Genomic DNA, 18,499 nt, shown 5'->3' with positions numbered 1-18,499 from the left:
CCAGGTGCTGTACAGACACAATTAATCACATTACAATAAACACATAAAGACAGTAGTTGGAGCGATTAGCGCTGCCGCCTTAAAGGTTGCAGTTTCACATCCCACATCGACCACATTGAGTTGTGATCTAGACCTCGGGACAGACAGGAGCATTTCGTCAGAAGATCAAAATTGCCGTGTGAAGTGTTTAGAGGTAGAAGCTCAGCAAAGCAACATGGTGATTTAAGACAAAATGGTAAAATGTTAAAATCAGTCCCACAGAGGACAGGAAACTAAAGTGTGAGGGTTTCAGTGGATCCCCAAAGACACTGGCTTTTAAATGATGGCTCATCAACCCCAACTTGAAAAATTTCCCCCATAAAAAAATAGAAAAAAATCATCCGCTCAAACATTTTTACCGCACCGTGAGGTGACAATACTGACATGAATAGGTGTGAAACTTTGTTGTATAGTGGAGGCAGGAAACACTGCTCACATTCACTGATGCTAATTATAAACACAATACTGACTTTTCACTTTTCCATAATGTCGATGGAAACAATAGAGCACAGCAAAAAATCGTGAGCTAGTTGCCATCTGTAAATGACAGACGGCTGAAAACTGTATTGTGCCATGTACGTTTAGTAAAGACGTTTTTACATTTCAGTAGGGGCCAAATTATGTGACTTGGTTTGTAAAATGTTGTTGTAAAAATGTCCAACAGAGACCAAACGTGTTTATACTAAACACTGTAAAATCTGTATATTGACAATATTAATACTATATTACTATAGTATTTTATAACCATCTAAGTCATGTCACATATGGGGCAAATCCATGTGTTTACATTTTAGAGCAGGATTTTCCTCATAACATGTTTGAATAAATGTTTAATATTCCATATAAACAACTGCGCCCTCTGGTGGTTATGTAGACTCGGGTTTTAAAACAGGACTCGATGGGTGAAATGACTCGGTTGGTACTGACATGTCTTTGCTTCTACCAATGGCAGAATATAGGTTTCAACAGTCTCACAGGGATCAACAGATGGTCCTCTAACCGTGTGCCGTCCACACGAAGGACCTTCCATCTGTCGAATATCTAACTTCAAACCAAGTTCAACGCAGTTAGTTACTAGTGGACACAATAGGATGGAGGAGTCCATCGTGCAGAATTATTAAAATATCATATGCAGCAACGCATGCGCAAAACAAGACTGACTGGTGAAGGTGATCTGTTACTACACTAGTTAATTAAATGAAATGAGACCGAACAAAACACAACACAGCACAAATTGAGATCTAAATTGTTTACATGCCTAACAAATGATCACCAAGTGTCTGTGCTCCTTGCACACAGGCCTGGCACACTGGGAACACCAGCTGCCGACTTGACAGTGTTTGGAAACCGGGCAGTTTGCACACCTCTCCTTCCTTTGGCCCTCCTGTGTGATGTGGCTGGGTCGGGCTACGTTGTCGTTTTAACCCACATCCCCCCATTGCCTCGATAACATGCTTTTGGAGCTTGGGGATTCCTCTATGTCCAGCTTCTTGATGAATAGCCGGACTGAACATTTTTTCTCTAATTTTAGCTCTAATGCTAAAAGTGTAGAATTATGCTGCAGTACAGAGATTTGGGGTCAATGTTTACCACATTCTTAAATGATTAAAATCTTAACCCAACTATTCAGTTTCTTAACTGGTAGGACACCAACAGGAATTGACTAATTATTTTAAACATTATATTTTTTCGCTGTACTCAAACATTATCGAACTGTGACTCAAAATAAATTTGACCGTCAAACCGCTTAAAGATTTATTATATGATTTACTGGCTCAGTTCTCAAGGGGAAAATGGGTTTTGTCCTTTTACAAGTACTAATTTTATTTCCTCCCAGTTGACTCGAAATGTACAGCCATCATTGAATTATCTTAACTTTAGGTCATTTCTTAAAATATTCCAACCCATGGAATTTAACACCATCCAGATTATGAGCCCATTACAACACAGTGAATGCACCTAAACATTAATCTGGGTGAACAGTACAGTTCTATACAAAGTCTGAGGACATGAGAAAACGTGCCGTGTCGTCAGCTTACTGCACATTTCCTCCATCTATCAATCAGTTTTATTCACAAACAAAAAAAAAAACAGTCTAATCTTGAGTCATAAAGTCACATTCACCACCACATAAAAATCCACCATCAAAGAGACAGAGAGGTAATTAAAACAAGGCTGAGTAACTGTACGGTGAAGGATGAAAGTCTATGAAATTCACATACTTTTGCTACTGACAAATACTAAAGAGTAATTATTTCACATGTTAAAGTTTTAAGTCATATTGAAATAGAGACATTAATCCAGAGGGGTCACAAACCTTTAAGCACCATCATATATGAACAAATAATATTTATCATGGGGATGTAGAGAATTAGCTAAATAGGTTTGATCAAGTTGCTTCAACTGCTACTTTTCGCTTCACTCTCTAGGTACTTTTTAATGTCCTTCGCCCCCGAGTTCTGCTTCTAATGCAACTCTGCATTCGGTTTATCTCTGTGTTGTATGAATCATATTAGCTTTGCACTGCTCTGCCATTTGATTAAGAGAAAAGACGTCCTCTTACAAGAAATGCTTTAAAATGACTTAGAACAGTAGGCGGCTTGATTCGGGCCCCTTTAAAACTGTCAGTTTGCACCTATTAGACGTTGGCACCACACATCAGGATTGTGCCTACGCAGTAAAGTGAAGTACTGCATTAGCATCATCTGACAAATTCAAATTTAACATTTAAAGCACGGGCTTTAGCAACGTGACCCAAAACTGATCATCATGAAGCACGGAGTCAACAACCTCATCACTACAAGTCAAGTTGAAAGCTCCAGGAACCTTGTGTTCGCTTTAAGCAATCGAAATATGGCTTATGTAAGAGCAAGTGGCACATAAAGTCCGATAAAACTTAATTCCACAACAGTGAAAAAAGAATCTTCTAATCTATTTGCTCGATTTTTTAGAAATACTTATGGGAATGTCTTAAGTTCCAGCGGTTTTATTATTACAGTATGTGGCAACTGCCAGGAGAAAAAAGAATTATGCATTTTGTGGCATTAATATGAACATTTGTAAAGGATTTATGGACTTTTTAATCTTGATCTGTTTGAACCTTTATAATCTTCATTGTCTTTGAAGACACATGTGTTGTTACTTACTAATGGACTAATTTAAATGGACAAGAGAATAAGAATCATCACAATAGTCGAGTCCATCCATCTATTTCCTGTAACAGCTTAATCTGTGTTGAGTCATATGGGGGTTGGAGCCTGCGTTAGCTGTCACCAGGCAAGAGGCAGAGTCTTAAACAGCCATTTATTTACCAGGTGATTCTGTAATTGTGAAAGCTTTGACTCAGACATTTGCAACAATAACAATCTTAATTTTTTAAACAACATTACATGATGAATGTTGTCATTTGGGTTTTGTTCTAAGAAGAGCTGAGACTAAATTCATGATTTTTACACATGTCTGTATATTAACTACATCCCAATCATCATATCAGCGTCTTTAAACAGTGTCACAAGCTTTTTCGCTTTAAATCCTTTACCGACATTTTTTGTCCACTGTCCATTTGTCCACGTGAACAGCATCCTGTAGAAATGCGTGAGAAACATCCACTGGACTCAAGGGTGCACTGATTAGATTTCGGTGCTTAAAGGTGAAAGGTCATTATTGTTATATTGTAATTATTGATTTACTTACTGACTGTTTTAATATGAAATAAAAACCTGTCTTCTGTCAATTACCTTCAATCAACAGTAGCCATTAACTCCTATAAGCTTCATTTATTTGGATTTTAAAAAATTATACTGGCAAACAAAACTTTTGTCCCTAAAGATGACGTTGCGTTCAGCGGTTTGGACTTTCTCTGTGGGACTGAGACATGGCCGAATGCCAGTGCGTCCAGCATTTTGACGGAACTCTTGCCTCCACTATTTACCAGAGTGTGTATGAGTGTACACAGCTGTTTTCAACTTCGATTTTAAATCATGACATTGCTGACTTCATGCCCAAATATGACTGTGTCCTTCTTGTTGTTGATATTATATTCATGTGACAAATCTATGGCTAATGACTTTTCAAACCTTATTGACTCATGGTGCAGTTTGCGTCTTGACCTACTGAAGAGTGTGGACGCACACTTGATCTGGTTTTGTCGTCTGGTTGTGACGCTGTTTTCCTGTGTGTTGAACATTTTCCTGCCTTGTAACACTGTTAAAAGTCAGGCTCCTGCTCAGCTCTCTCGTGTTATTAACCCCTCTACTGTCCTTCTCAGCCACAACTACGTCATCCTTGAGTCAGTGGGCTCAGCACCTGCTTTCCCTCGACCTGGACGCCGTGGCTCCACCTAAAACCCACAGCACAAGCTGAAGTTGAAAACGGAAGAAGGTTGTGCAGTTTTCAGGGAGGAGCTGAGACAGACTCTGGGTGGTTTGGGGGTGTTACCAGATGACTGGACCACTGCAGCTAATGTGATCAGGGAGACAGGTAGGAGGGTACTTGATGTGTCATTTGGAAAGAGGAAAGTGGACAAGGAGACTTGGTGGTGGACGAGGAAGTTCAACAGTGCATACAGAGAAAGAGGTTAACTAAGACAAAGTGGGACACAGAGGACTGAAGGGAGTAGACAGCAGAACAGGGAGATGCAGCGTAAGGTGAAGGTAGAGTTGGCAAAGGAAAAACAAAGAGCATATGAGGACTTGTATATTAGGTTGGACACTAAAGAGGGAGAGGTGGATTTGTACAGGTTGGCCAGACAAAGATAGAGATGGGAAGGATGTGCAGCAGGTTAGTGTGATTAAAGATAAGGATGGAAATGTATTGACAGGTGCCAGGAGTGTGATGGAAGATGGAAGGAGAACTTTGAAGAGTTGATGAATGAGGAAAATGAAAGGGAACAAAGAGTAGAAGAGGTGACTGGTGTGGAGCAGGAAGTAGCAAAGATTAGTAAGGGTGAAGTGAGGAGGACGTTGAAGAGGATGAAGAGTGGAAAGGCAGTTGGTCATGATGACAAACCTGTGGAGGTATGGAAGTGTCTAGGAGAGGTGGCAGTAGAGTTTCTGACTAATTTGTTTAACAAGATCTTGGAGAGTGAGAGGATGCTGAGGACTGGAGGAAAAGTGTACTGGTACCAATTTTTAAGAACAAGGGAGATGTGCAGAGCTGTGGCAACTACAGAGGAATAAAGCTGATGAGTCACACAATGAAGTTGTGGGAAAGAGTAGTGGAAGCTCGGCTAAGGGGAGAGGTGAACATTTGTGAGCAGCAATATGGTTTCTAGAAAGAGAACAACAGATGCAGTATTTGCTTTGAGGATGCTGATGGAGAAGTACAGAGAAGGTCATAGGGAGTTGTATTGTGTCTTCGTAGATTTAGAAAAAGCGTATGACAGGGTGCAGAGAGAGGAGCTGTGGTATTGTATGAGGACGTCTGGAGCGGCAGAGAAGTATGTTAGAGTGGTGCAGGACATGTATGAGAGCTGTAAGACAGTGGTGAGGTGCTGTAGGTGTGACAGAGGAGTTCAAGGTGGAGGTGGGTCTGCATCAAGGATCAGCTCTGAGCCCCTTCTTGTTTGCTCTGGTGATGGACAGACTGACAGATGAGGTTAGACAGGAATCTCCATGGACTATGATGTTTGCAGATGACATTGTGACCTGTAGTGAGAGCAGGGTTAGTTGAAGTTAGTTGGTGTGAGAGAAGAGGATGCAGAGGACAGAGTTAGATGGAGACACATGATTCACTGTGGACAAGTGAAACATGTGAAACATGTGAAACATGTGAAACATGTGAAAGGGAAAAGCTGAAAGGAAAAGAAGAAATGAGCACAAGCTATTTGAGACTTTCCAATGTGGTTTTAGAACAAAGCCCAGCACTGACTCTGCTCTTTGGTGTGTTTTGAAGGACATTTTTCTCGTCTCTGATCTTGCTGACTGTGTGATCCTTCTACTACTCCATTTGCCTGCTGCGTTTGATACAGTGGACCATGATCTTTGAATCTCCCGCTTAGGTCAGTATAAAGGGCTTAGCTCTATATTGGCTCAGGTCCTTTTTAAAGGATCCAACTCTTTGTGTTGGAGGCCTCCAGTCCTCTTCTGCTGCTCTGTCTCTCGTGGGGAGAGAGGTCTCATTAGACAGGCCTCATCCTTAGCTGTTTTTAAATCCCTTCTTGGAACCCACTTGTCTTCACTGTCTGAGCTGTTGACATTATTTTATGTGTCCATTAATTATTGTTCTAATAATTAATTATTGTATCTGTTTTCTTGGTTTTATTGTTTACTTTTAGGCTTTTGTATTAATTTCTGTTGATTTTATGTTTTTAACCTGTACAGCACTTTACATTTACATTTAGTCCAACGCGACTTCCAAGTGAGGTACAAGGCAGCAAAAGTTCTGTCAAAAGAAGTGAGATGCAAGTGCAAGTAAGAGCAGAAAAAATAGATTTAAGTGCATATGAAGTTCTGTTTTCAGCGTTTTTTTTAATATTGGGAGTGAGTTTGCTGAGCGTGCAGAGTTTGGTAGCTCGTTCCCCCATCGTGGGATCATTGTGCTAAAAGGTTTTGCTTGATGTTTTCTGTGTGGTGCTGGGACACCAGACGTCATTTGTTGGCAGACTGCAGACAGGAAGGATTGTAAACCTGAATGAGGGAGTTGAGGTTAAGCTGAAGATGTCTCTCTGTCTCATCCAAGCAGAGATACGTACAATACTTGATAGTGTTGCCCCTCTGAAAAAGAAGGCAGTAAACCAGAAGAGGCATATCCATGGTATAGTTCACAAACACTCAACTTAAAACAGGCAAAATAATAGTTAGAAAGGAAGTGACGTTCCAGAAATTTAGAAGAATCTCATTTAGCCTGAAAAACAGTTTATAAACGTACAAAAAAGCTCTGAGTGATTCCAGAACAGCATATTATTCATCATCAATAGAAGAAAACAAGAACCACCCCCGGTTTCTGTTCAGCACTGTAGCCAGGCTGACTAAGAGCCATAGTTCTGTTGAGCCTAGTTTTCCCTTAACTCTGAGCAGCAATGACTTCATGACTTTCTTTATGAATAAAATTGTAGCTATTAGAAAACGAATTCACCAGATCCTCCCCCCAAATATTACAGATAGATCTTCATGTTCAACAGTGCTAGAGTCATCGATAAGGCCCCACTCCCTGTTAGACTGCTTTTTACCCATAGATCTCTCTGAGCTAACTTCAATTATTACCTCATCTAAACCAACAACCTCTCTGCTAGACCCTATTCCAACTAAGCTGCTCAAGGAGGCTTTACCCTTAATAGATACGTTCATATTCGATATCATCAATCTATCTTTAGAAACAGACTATTTAGAGTTCATCATAGTACAGAAACAGCACTGGTAAAAGTCACCAACGATCTTCTCATGGCCTCAGATACTGGACTCATCTCTATACTTGTTCTGTTAGATCTTAGTGCCGCATTTGATACCATTGATCACAACATTTTATTACAGAGACTGGAACATGAAATTGGAATTACAGGAACTGCACTAGGTTGGTTTAAATCTTATCTATCTGATAGATTTCAATTTGTTCATGTTAATGATGAATCCTCCATGCACACAAAGGTTAGCTATGGAGTTCCACAAGGCTCTGTGTTAGGACCAATACTTTTTACTTTCTATATGTCTCCTTTAGGCAACATTATTAGAAAACACTCCATAAATTTCCACTGTTATGCTGATGATACCCAGCTATATTTATCTATGGAACCAGATGAAAATAATCAGTTAATAAAGCTTCAAGCCTACAAGACATAAAGGCCTGGATGTCCCACAATTTTTTACTTTTAAACTCAGACAAAACTGAAGCCCAAAAATCTCAGAGATATGATGTCCAACCATATTTTTACACTAGATGGCATAAGTCTGGCCTCCAGTACTACTGCAAGGAACCTTGGAGTTATTTTTGATCAGGATCTGTCCTTTAACTCGCATATAAAACAAATCTCTAGAACAGCCTTCTTCCACCTACGGAACATTGCCAAAATTAGGAGGATCCTGTCTCAAAGTGATGCTGAAAAACTGGTCCATGCATTTGTTACCTCTAGGTTGGACTACTGTAATTCCCTACTTTCAGGATGCCCCAGTAACTCCCTAAAGAGCCTGCAATTAATCCAAAATGCTGCAGCAAGAGTGCTGACTGGAACTAGCAAGAGAGATCATATTTCACCTTCACTAGCTTCTCTCCATTGGCTTCCCATTGAATCTAGAATAGAATTTAAAACCCTGCTTCTTACATATAAAGCTCTGAATGGTCAGGCTCCATCATATATAGAAGACCTCATAGCACCATATCATCCCAGTAGACCACTTCGCTCTCAGAATGCAGGCCTACTTGTGGTTCCCAGAATTTCCAAAGGTAGAATGGGAGGCAGAGCCTTTAGCTATCAACCTCCTCTCTTGTTGAACCAGCTCCCAGTTCAGATTCGGGAAGCAAACACCCTCTCTACTTTTAAGTCCAGGCTTAAAACCGTCCTCTTTAATAAAGCATATAGTTAGTTATAGTTATGCTGCTATAGGCTTAGACTGCTGGGGGACCCACCCCCCGATGCACTGAGCTCCTTTCCTCCTCTTGACCCTCTCTACTCTCACCCCGCAATTGTCACCACTGTATGTCATTAACTCTGTGTGTTCTCTCCCGTAGTTGTCTTTGTCCTCCTCTGTCCCCCTCTCTCTGTCCCTTTCTGCAAGTGTCCCCGGCTTTGAAGCTGTGTCTTCCAGTGTGCAGCTACTGCTCCTACCAACCTGCCCGATGTTTTGTTGTTGCTTTTCGTTGCTCTTTTCTTTTCTCTCTCCACTTTCCACTCACCCCAACCGGTCGAGGCAGATGGCTGCTCACCCTGAGCCTGGTTCTGCTGGAGGTTTCTTCTGTTAAAGGGAGTTTTTCCTCTCCACTGTTGCCTATGGCTTGCTCCAGGGGGAATTGTTGGGTTCTCTTTATACATCTTTATAATCTTGACTTTATTCTGTAAAGTGCCCTGAGATGACTTTTTTGTGAATTGGCGCTATATAAATAAAGTTGAATTGAAATTGAATTGAAATGAATAGATGTCGGAGAGTGTAACTGCTGTTAGAAGCAGGTATAATGTTTAAGTTTATATAATTGTTTTAGGTACGATTACATATAATTTGTACGGAAAAGGAGAAATTTATATGATTAAGAATATTTGTTTTCGTTCTTAAGTCATTTGTATAGTGTTTCCCAAGCGGAACCAATGTTCGCCAGTCCAGGTAAAGACAGGTTATTATTGAGTGCGACATCATTATGTTACACGTGTGATGCCGAGTTGTCGTGTTCAGCTGAAGATAATGTTTTAAGTTACGTTGCTGTAAAATGTTTCCAAGGTCTAAGACAGAGCAAGACTTGTTAAGCTGAAGTTATATTCTCCCCGTATGTTAATGCGGCCAATGAGGTACGTGAATCTTGTCATTGTTTATATTGTACCGACTGTTACCAACTTGGTTTAATTAGCGATACGACATGTAAAGGAACGTAACAACTGTTATTTACCTATATTTATTTAAGAATAATCCTTATAAAGTGATATTGTACAGTTTGAAATAAGTTTATTAAGCTATTTGTGTTGTATTTTATTTTCTGTTTATGTCAAAGAAAGATTGTAATTTATATGTGTGTTTTATTTATATTTGAACTTTATTTAGTTCTCACGGCATAATGAACATCTTTGGAAATAAATGCCAGTGAAAAGAGATCGCCTTGTGTCCGTGATTAACTGGATGGGAGCAACAGTGAGAACTCACTCTGCTCGACATGAGGTGAAGAGACGATAAACGCCTGCTGCAGAAGAAGCTGCAAGCAAGATTCAACGCACACTAGCATCAAGCAGATAAGACAGTACATACACCAATAACCTAAAAAGGGTGGAACAGAAGAGAGTCAAGCCAATAAGAAGAAACATTTAAAACAAGTTAAGTGTTATTAAATGGTTAAAGGACTCAATAAGTACTGTAAAGAAAGTGTTATGTACATGTTCTAAGTTTAAAATGCTGATGAGCACATTTAATCTCAATCATCAAGAAAGTTGCAACGTGAAAGAGTAAATAGCATATATTATAGACTGTTTACTGTTCTTAAGTGTTTAAATGAGTGGTTCAGTTTGTAAGTTGAAACTAATTCATATGTATCATAGTATGTTGTTTGGTACTGAGTAGATTATATTAAGGTATTGTTGGTTGAACAGAATAGTTTAGTTCCCTTCAGTTATTTCTACAATGTACATTGTTAAGATAAACAATAATTAAACTAGGAAATATTAAGATAAACTCAGACAATAATACAATGGCCGAACATGAAGAAGAAGCTAACAAAAAGGGCTCAGATAAAGAAAGCTATGCCCAAAGGACACAACAGCAGTCTAAAGATTCCAATAAGGAGCATATAAGCCCAAATCCATCAGACAATGATGATGTTATAAGGGAAACTGATGCTGTTGTTATACAGGAATTACGAAGAAGCCAAAGAACCAGAACCTTTACTGCACGGGGGCAAGAACTGCATGTCAGCAAAATTAGGAGGCTTCAACATCGCTTTGCCATTACTTATGACAGATGGAAAGCTCTAGCCAAACAAGCTAAAGGGGAGCTTGGTGGATCTTCTTCCACCGACGTTGTACTAGACCTCAGGACTAAGATTCACTGTGCTCTGACAGAAGTCAAACAAGCTTATGATGACTTGCGACAACAAAGTGTCCCTGATGGAGAGACACGGCGCAGAGCAGACACCTGTGATGCAGTTTCAAAGCAACTCTTAGACTATGCATGGAACTGTCTTGAAATGAGAGAGGGTTCTCATAAGGAACAAATTCACTGGACTGATACTGGCTCTGTATTTTCATCTGTTGTTTCCCAGAGGTCCAGGGCAACTTCTAAAGGTTCGAGGTCCATAAATAAGTTAAGTATAAGTTCCACACATTCAAGCCTGTCTTCAGCAAATAAACAAGAGGCAGCAGCAGAGTTAGCTGCCACTCAAGCCACTCTAAAAATCTTAGAAGAAATAGAGTGTGAGAAACAAGCACTTGAAATTCTTGAAACAGAAGATGCTGCAAGAAAAAGGACCTTAGAAGAGAAGCGCAGGCAGATAGAACGCTTAGAGACTGTTAAGAGGATGAATGCGGCAAGGGCACGTTTGCAAGTTTATGAGAAGGAAGCGAGCTCGGATGAAGAGATAACAAGTTTGCTCCATGATTATAACTTTGCAGAGATCAAATCCGCTCTAAGCCCAAGTGAACCTCCAGCACACAACTCTGCAATGCCAAAACACATCACTCATACTCAACCTGTTACAATCCCTCAACCTGCCATAAAGAGAGTGTCTACTGCCGATGTTCCTAAAGAAGAAACCACAGCAGCATTAGCCGAAGCAATAGTGGAATCTATTAATGTAAGTCGCCTACCATTACCCGAACCTTCTGTTTTCAGTGGAGATCCATTAAGATACACAGACTGGAAGATGTCCTTTCTATTGTTGATAGACAAGAAAAACATTCCTGTAAATGAGAAAGTCTATTACCTTCGCAAGTATGTAGGGGGTCCTGCAAGGAAAGCTATTGAAAGTTATTTTCTGTTAGGTACAGACCAAGCTTATCATGCTGCATGGAATATCCTAGAAGAAAGGTATGGAAGCTCCTTTGTGATCGCAAAGGCCTTTAGGGATAAACTTGCTTTATGGCCAAAGATAGGACACAAGGATTGTTTTGAATTAAGAGAGTTCGTGGATTTTCTTCGTGGCTGTTGTACGGCAATGTCACAAATCAAAGGTCTTGAAATCCTTAATGACTGTGGTGAAAACCAAAGAATTCTAAACAAGCTTCCAGATTGGTTAGTGGCCAGATGGAATAGAAAGGCTGTAGAAATTGAAGAAATCAGCCAAACATTCCCAAGTTTCAAACAGTTCGTTGACTTTCTCACATTAGAAGCTAAAATAGCTTGTAATCCAGTGACGTCCCTTCACGCCCTGAAGTCCGGTGATGGTGAGAAGCCACGGATGGCAAAACCTCGAACTGTGGGTTCACGTGTACTGGTAAACAGCACAGAGGAAACTCTGGAAGCGAAAGGGTGTGTATTTTGTGAGAAGCCATCACATAGTATTCATACTTGTTGGAAATTCAAGGATAAGCCAATTACAGAACGAGTCAAGTTTGTAAAAATGAAAAGAATGTGTTTTGGATGTTTGAAACCGGGACACCATTCAAAGGTCTGTGAGAGAAGAAGCATCTGTGATACTTGTAAAAGGAAGCACCCAACATGTCTACATGAAGACAGAACCACAACGGATGGAAAGAAAGAACAGCAAATGGTGAAACTAACAGACAACAGGAAAAACGTGAAGGAAAAGGAAAGATCAGGAGAAGTAATGCAATCTCTACAGAAAGACGAAATGTCAAATGAAGCAATATCTAATAGATTGTTCCAAGATGAGAGCAATACTCACACATCCACAGTTGTTCCAGTGTGGCTGTCTACCACGAGTGACCCTGAGAATGAACTTCTTGTTTATGCCTTGCTGGACAACCAAAGTGACACCACATTCATCTTAAAAGAAAGGGCAGAAACACTCAACACACAAAGAGAGCCTGTACAATTAAAAATCTCCACTTTGTCATCTAGAAATACAGTGATTCCAAGTCAACGATTGAATGGATTACAAGTTAGAGGGTTTTATTCATCAAAGAAAATTCCTCTTCCAACAACTTATTCAAGAGAGTTTATTCCTGTTAATGTAAGTCACATTCCAACACAAAAGACAGCAAGAGCTTGGCCTCACTTGGAGCATCTTGCAGAAGAGATTGCACCCTTAATAGACTGTGATGTTGGCTTGCTTATAGGATATGACTGTTCACAAGCACTTCTACCCAGAGAAGTTGTGGCAGGTAAGGACAACGAACCATTTGCTCAAAGAACAGACCTTGGTTGGAGCATAATTGGTCATGTCAACCCTTGTATTGATTATGGCGATACAATTGGAGGCAGCCACACGATGGTTGTGAAACAAGTGATACCTCAGTTGCAATCACCTAATAATCTTACAAATGAAGTGAGATATATGTTTCGCACACAAGTCAAAGAAGTAGTCACTCCACCACAAGTGATAAGGGCACTTGAATCCGACTTCGTTGAAAGAGCTGAAGAGGAAATTCACATTTCACAAGAAGATCTGCATTTCCTATCAATAATGAAGAAAGGGACAAAAATTAATGCAGATAGTCGCTGTGAAATGCCGTTGCCATTCAAAGGTAATAGGCCAAGTATGCCAGATAATCAGAAGTGTGCCCATCATCGTCTCAGATGTTTGCGGAAAAGATTTGAAAGGGACAAACAATATCATAAGGACTACTCAACCTTCATGAATGGAATAATAACTCGCAAAGAAGCAGAGAAGGTTCCAGAAGATGAAGTCAATAATACTCCTGCATGGTACATCCCTCACCATGGGGTATATCACCCACAGAAACCGGGAAAGATACGGGTTGTATTTGACTGCTCAGCGAAGTTTGAAGGAGTGTCATTGAATGACCATCTGCTGACTGGGCCAGAACTGACAAATACCTTAGTGGGTGTGCTTTGTCGGTTCCGTGTGGGTCCTGTAGCAATAATGTGTGATATTGAATGCATGTTCCACCAATTTCATGTAAGACCAGAGGATCAAGATTACTTGAGATTTCTTTGGTGGGATAATGGAGACTTTCAATCTCAACCATCAGTCTATCGTATGAGAGTGCACCTGTTTGGGGCAGCCTCTTCACCTGGATGTGCAAATTATGGGTTGAGGTACATCGCTGCTCAAGGACAGGGTAGTTTCAGTGAAGCATCCATCCGCTTCATTAAGAGGAACTTCTATGTCGACGATGGTCTAATAAGTGTTTCAACACATGAGGAAGCTATTCAGTTAGTGAACGAAGCAAGGAAGCTTTGTAACACTGGAAAGTTACGAATTCACAAGTTCATCTCTAACCACCTTGAGGTGCTTGCAGCAATTCCCAAGGAAGATTGTGCAGAAACAGTACGGAACCAAGATTTGATGTTGGGAGAGTCACAGATTGAAAGAGCTCTAGGGGTCAGCTGGTGTGTTGCCTCAGATCAGTTCCAATTCAGGGTAATCGTGAGTGAACGCCCACTCTCTAGGAGGGGAGTCTTATCGACCGTGGCCTCTATTTTTGACCCACTTGGCTTTGTAGCACCTTTCATTCTAGTTGGAAAGCAAATACTTCAACAAATGTGTCAAGACAAGATTGGATGGGATGAACCACTTTCTGAGGATCTTCAGCCACGATGGGAATCCTGGCTTTTTGATCTGCAGAACCTATCTGATGTCAAAATAAGTCGATGTTACATTCCAGAAAGTTTTAAGGAAGTTCAGAGGTATGAATTACATCATTTCTCAGACGCAAGCAGTACAGGGTATGGTGAATGCACTTATTTGAGAGCAATTAGCACTTCAGGACAAATCCACTGTTGTTTAGTTATGGGCAAGGCTAGGGTTTCACCCTTGAAGATTACCACAATACCCAGACTTGAGCTGTCTGCAGCAGTTGTGGCAGTCCGTACAAGTGATCTGCTTAGAAAGGAGCTGGAGATAGAGGCCCAAGAGTTCTTTTGGACAGACTCAAAGGTTGTCCTGGGATATGTCAACAATGATGCTAAACGATTTCATGTGTTTGTGGCAAATCGCATTCAGCGTATCAAACAGAGCACAGATCCAAGTCAATGGAGATATGTAACCTCTGAAGACAATCCGGCGGATCATGCATCAAGAGGTCTTACAGCGAAAGAACTCACTACATCCAACTGGTTTACGGGTCCAGCCTTTCTTCTGCTGGATGAACTTCCCAGCAGAGATGTCAAGGTGGGAGATATTTCAGTTGAAGACCCAGAAGCTCGTAAAACTTATGTACACAAGACCTTGACCATTGAAGATTCACTGAATAAAAGGTTTCTAAAGTTCTCCAACTGGACCAAACTAGTCAAGGCTATTGCTAGACTCATAAGACGTGTCAAACAGATTAAGGGCTTGACATCAAAAACCAATGAAGCCACAAGTTTACAAGAGAGAAAGGATGCAGAACTTTCCATCATAGGCATTGTCCAAGGTACATTTTTCTCTGAGGAATTAAGAAACTTGCAGAGTAAGGGTGAGATGAAATCAAAGGATAAGAGTAGCAAGCTTTACAGACTGAATCCTTTCTTGGATGATAACGGCATTCTCAGAGTGGGAGGTCGTCTTGAGTATGCTGATTTACACCCACACATCAAGCATCCAGTGATTTTACCAAAGACTAGTCACATATCAAGGTTGCTGATTGAGCATTATCATCAGCGAGTGCAACACCAAGGTCGTGGTATAACACTTAACGAACTAAGATCAAGTGGTATTTGGATCCTTGGTGGCAGTCATGCTGTGTCATCTTGCATTCACAAGTGTGTTAAGTGTAGAAGGTTTAGAAGACCTACAGAAACACAAAAAATGGCAGACTTGCCACTTGAACGGATGGAGACAACGCCTCCCTTTACTTATTGTGGTATGGACTGTTTTGGGCCATTTTATGTCAAGGAGGGAAGAAAGGAGTTGAAGCGATATGGTCTATTATTTACTTGTTTGTGTTCTCGTGCAGTACACATCGAGCTGCTTGAAGATATGACGGCTGATGTCTTTATTAATGCTCTTCGTGCTTTCATTGCACTACGAGGAAACGTTCGACAACTTCGGTCTGATCAGGGTACTAACTTTGTTGGTGCAAGGCGTCAGTTCTTGGAAGCTGTGAAGGAGATGGACCAAGAATACCTAAAACAACTAGGCTGTGAATTTGTCATGAACACTCCAGCTGCAAGTCATATGGGTGGAGCTTGGGAAAGGCAAATTAGGACAATAAGAAATGTGCTAATGTCCATACTAGATCAGTCGTCCCGCAAACTGGATAGTTCATCATTGCGAACTTATCTATATGAGGTTATGGCGATCATAAACAGCAGACCTTTAACGGCACACTTACTCAACGATCCAGCAGGACCACAACCTCTTACACCTAATCTCCTTCTGACAATGAAATCTTCTATTGTTTTGCCACCACCCGGAGAATTTGTAAGAGAAGATCTTTACCTTCTCAAAAGATGGCGTAAGGTACAATACTTGGCCAATGAATTTTGGTCTAGATGGAAGAAAGAATATCTGTTAAACCAGCAACAGAGACAAAAATGGAACAAAATCCATAGAAATGCAAAGATCAATGACATAGTGATTGTGCAAGACGACAATGCATCTCGAAATGAGTGGAAGTTGGCTAAGGTCACAGCAGTATATCCTAGTAAAGATGGATGTGTGAGAAAGCTACAGTTGCTGTTAAGTGACAAGGAACTAGATGAGCAAGGAAAACGACTTACCAAGCCAGTTTATTTGGAGAGGCCTATTCATAAGACTGTGATTTTGATGGAAGCTGAGTAATATAGCTTTATTGGGTTATGTTATTTTTAGTTGTGTTATGGAATTTTATATTTGCACATTAGTACAGAAATCACCAGTGATTGGTGGGAGTGTAACTGCTGTTAGAAGCAGGTATAATGTTTAAGTTTATATAATTGTTTTAGGTACGATTACATATAATTTGTACGGAAAAGGAGAAATTTATATGATTAAGAATATTTGTTTTCGTTCTTAAGTCATTTGTATAGTGTTTCCCAAGCGGAACCAATGTTCGCCAGTCCAGGTAAAGACAGGTTATTATTGAGTGCGACATCATTATGTTACACGTGTGATGCCGAGTTGTCGTGTTCAGCTGAAGATAATGTTTTAAGTTACGTTGCTGTAAAATGTTTCCAAGGTCTAAGACAGAGCAAGACTTGTTAAGCTGAAGTTATATTCTCCCCGTATGTTAATGCGGCCAATGAGGTACGTGAATCTTGTCATTGTTTATATTGTACCGACTGTTACCAACTTGGTTTAATTAGCGATACGACATGTAAAGGAACGTAACAACTGTTATTTACCTATATTTATTTAAGAATAATCCTTATAAAGTGATATTGTACAGTTTGAAATAAGTTTATTAAGCTATTTGTGTTGTATTTTATTTTCTGTTTATGTCAAAGAAAGATTGTAATTTATATGTGTGTTTTATTTATATTTGAACTTTATTTAGTTCTCACGGCATAATGAACATCTTTGGAAATAAATGCCAGTGAAAAGAGATCGCCTTGTGTCCGTGATTAACTGGATGGGAGCAACAGAGAGACAGGCAGAAATGCGCCATGAACAATTTGGTCAACCCAGATGTTTTAAACTGCTTAACAAATAAAGTTACAAGTTAACTCTGGTCTGTTTATCTGTTTCTTCTTTAACTAACCTATGTTGCATTTATAATGGACATGTCATGATTTTCTTGTAAAATTGGAAGCTGCATTACTATGCAATCATACACCCTGCAGGCTCATGTTCGTAAATGGCAACCTGAATGACAGTGTGCACTGCAGAGTATTGCTCACACACAATGCAGGGGGAGTTCCTGGTTCCAAAGTGCAACTTTTTCTATCCTCACTGTCAGCGTTGAACGTATCCTGTTTTACCAAATTTCTTTTGAGAACTGCAATGTTCTTCCAACCTAGTTCGGTTTCATTACGACCACAAGAGGAGTTCATCATAATAACCTGCTCCTCTTACAGAACCAAACCCCCAAACTATTAAATGTGGATTATTAAATATCACATCTCTCTCTGCTAAATCTCTGTTAGTAAATGCTTCATAAATGATCATCACATTGATGTATTCAGTCTCACTGAAACCTGGTTGCAGCAGGAAGAATATGTCAGTTTAAATGAGTCAACCCTCCCAAGTCAGTTACTGACTAACAGCAGACCAACCCACACTGTAGTGACCCAGAGTCAAGACCAGATATTGTCACTTTTGCCAAGACAATGTTTACAACATATATGATGTATTGTATATATATTTTATGTGTACTAACTACTGCAACACAGAAATTTCCCCGTGTGGATTCATTAAGTATTAATGTATCTAATATGTCAAATAAGTCTTTTAAATAAGACCATGGAAGGAGAAAATGGAAAAAGTACTTTATTATGAAATGTGACATTTCCCAGCAGATGTCGACAAACGTGTGATTCAAACATTTTCTGAATAAATGCTTCAACTGGTTCAAAGCTTCAGAAAGCCTCCATTCTCCCATCACTACTGGTCGTCTCCCAGCCCTCTGGAAGCAGCACCATCATGGTCCCTGAGACTCTCGCAATGGGCTGTTGAGATGTTTCAGCTCATGGCCGTTTTCCACGTCCCCTTTCTGCTCCATCTGTCCTCTGAGCTTCCTCCAACATTTCTCTGTGACAACATCAAAAACAGAGCAATTTTTTAACACCAGTCCTGCTCAAAACTTCCACCTCTAATTGTGGCTTTAAATGATTTTAGAAATATTCTGCGG

The 18,499-nt window shown here is 40.2% G+C and overlaps 1 long non-coding RNA gene across 1 annotated transcript; it reads left to right on the top strand.

The window, feature by feature from the left end:
* Window positions 1–9,118: 9,118 nt before the first annotated feature.
* Window positions 9,119–17,254, top strand: LOC137124535 (uncharacterized). Its single transcript, XR_010913983.1, has 2 exons — window positions 9,119–9,469; window positions 9,720–17,254. It is a non-coding gene; the product is annotated as an uncharacterized lncRNA (long non-coding RNA).
* Window positions 17,255–18,499: the final 1,245 nt, after the last annotated feature.

Source organism: Channa argus, chromosome 3 (assembly GCF_033026475.1).
Source record: "Channa argus isolate prfri chromosome 3, Channa argus male v1.0, whole genome shotgun sequence".
Classification (NCBI taxonomy): Eukaryota; Metazoa; Chordata; class Actinopteri; order Anabantiformes; family Channidae; genus Channa; species Channa argus.
Note: the sequence above shows the minus strand (reverse complement) of the source record. Positions and strands in the feature narration are given on the sequence as shown.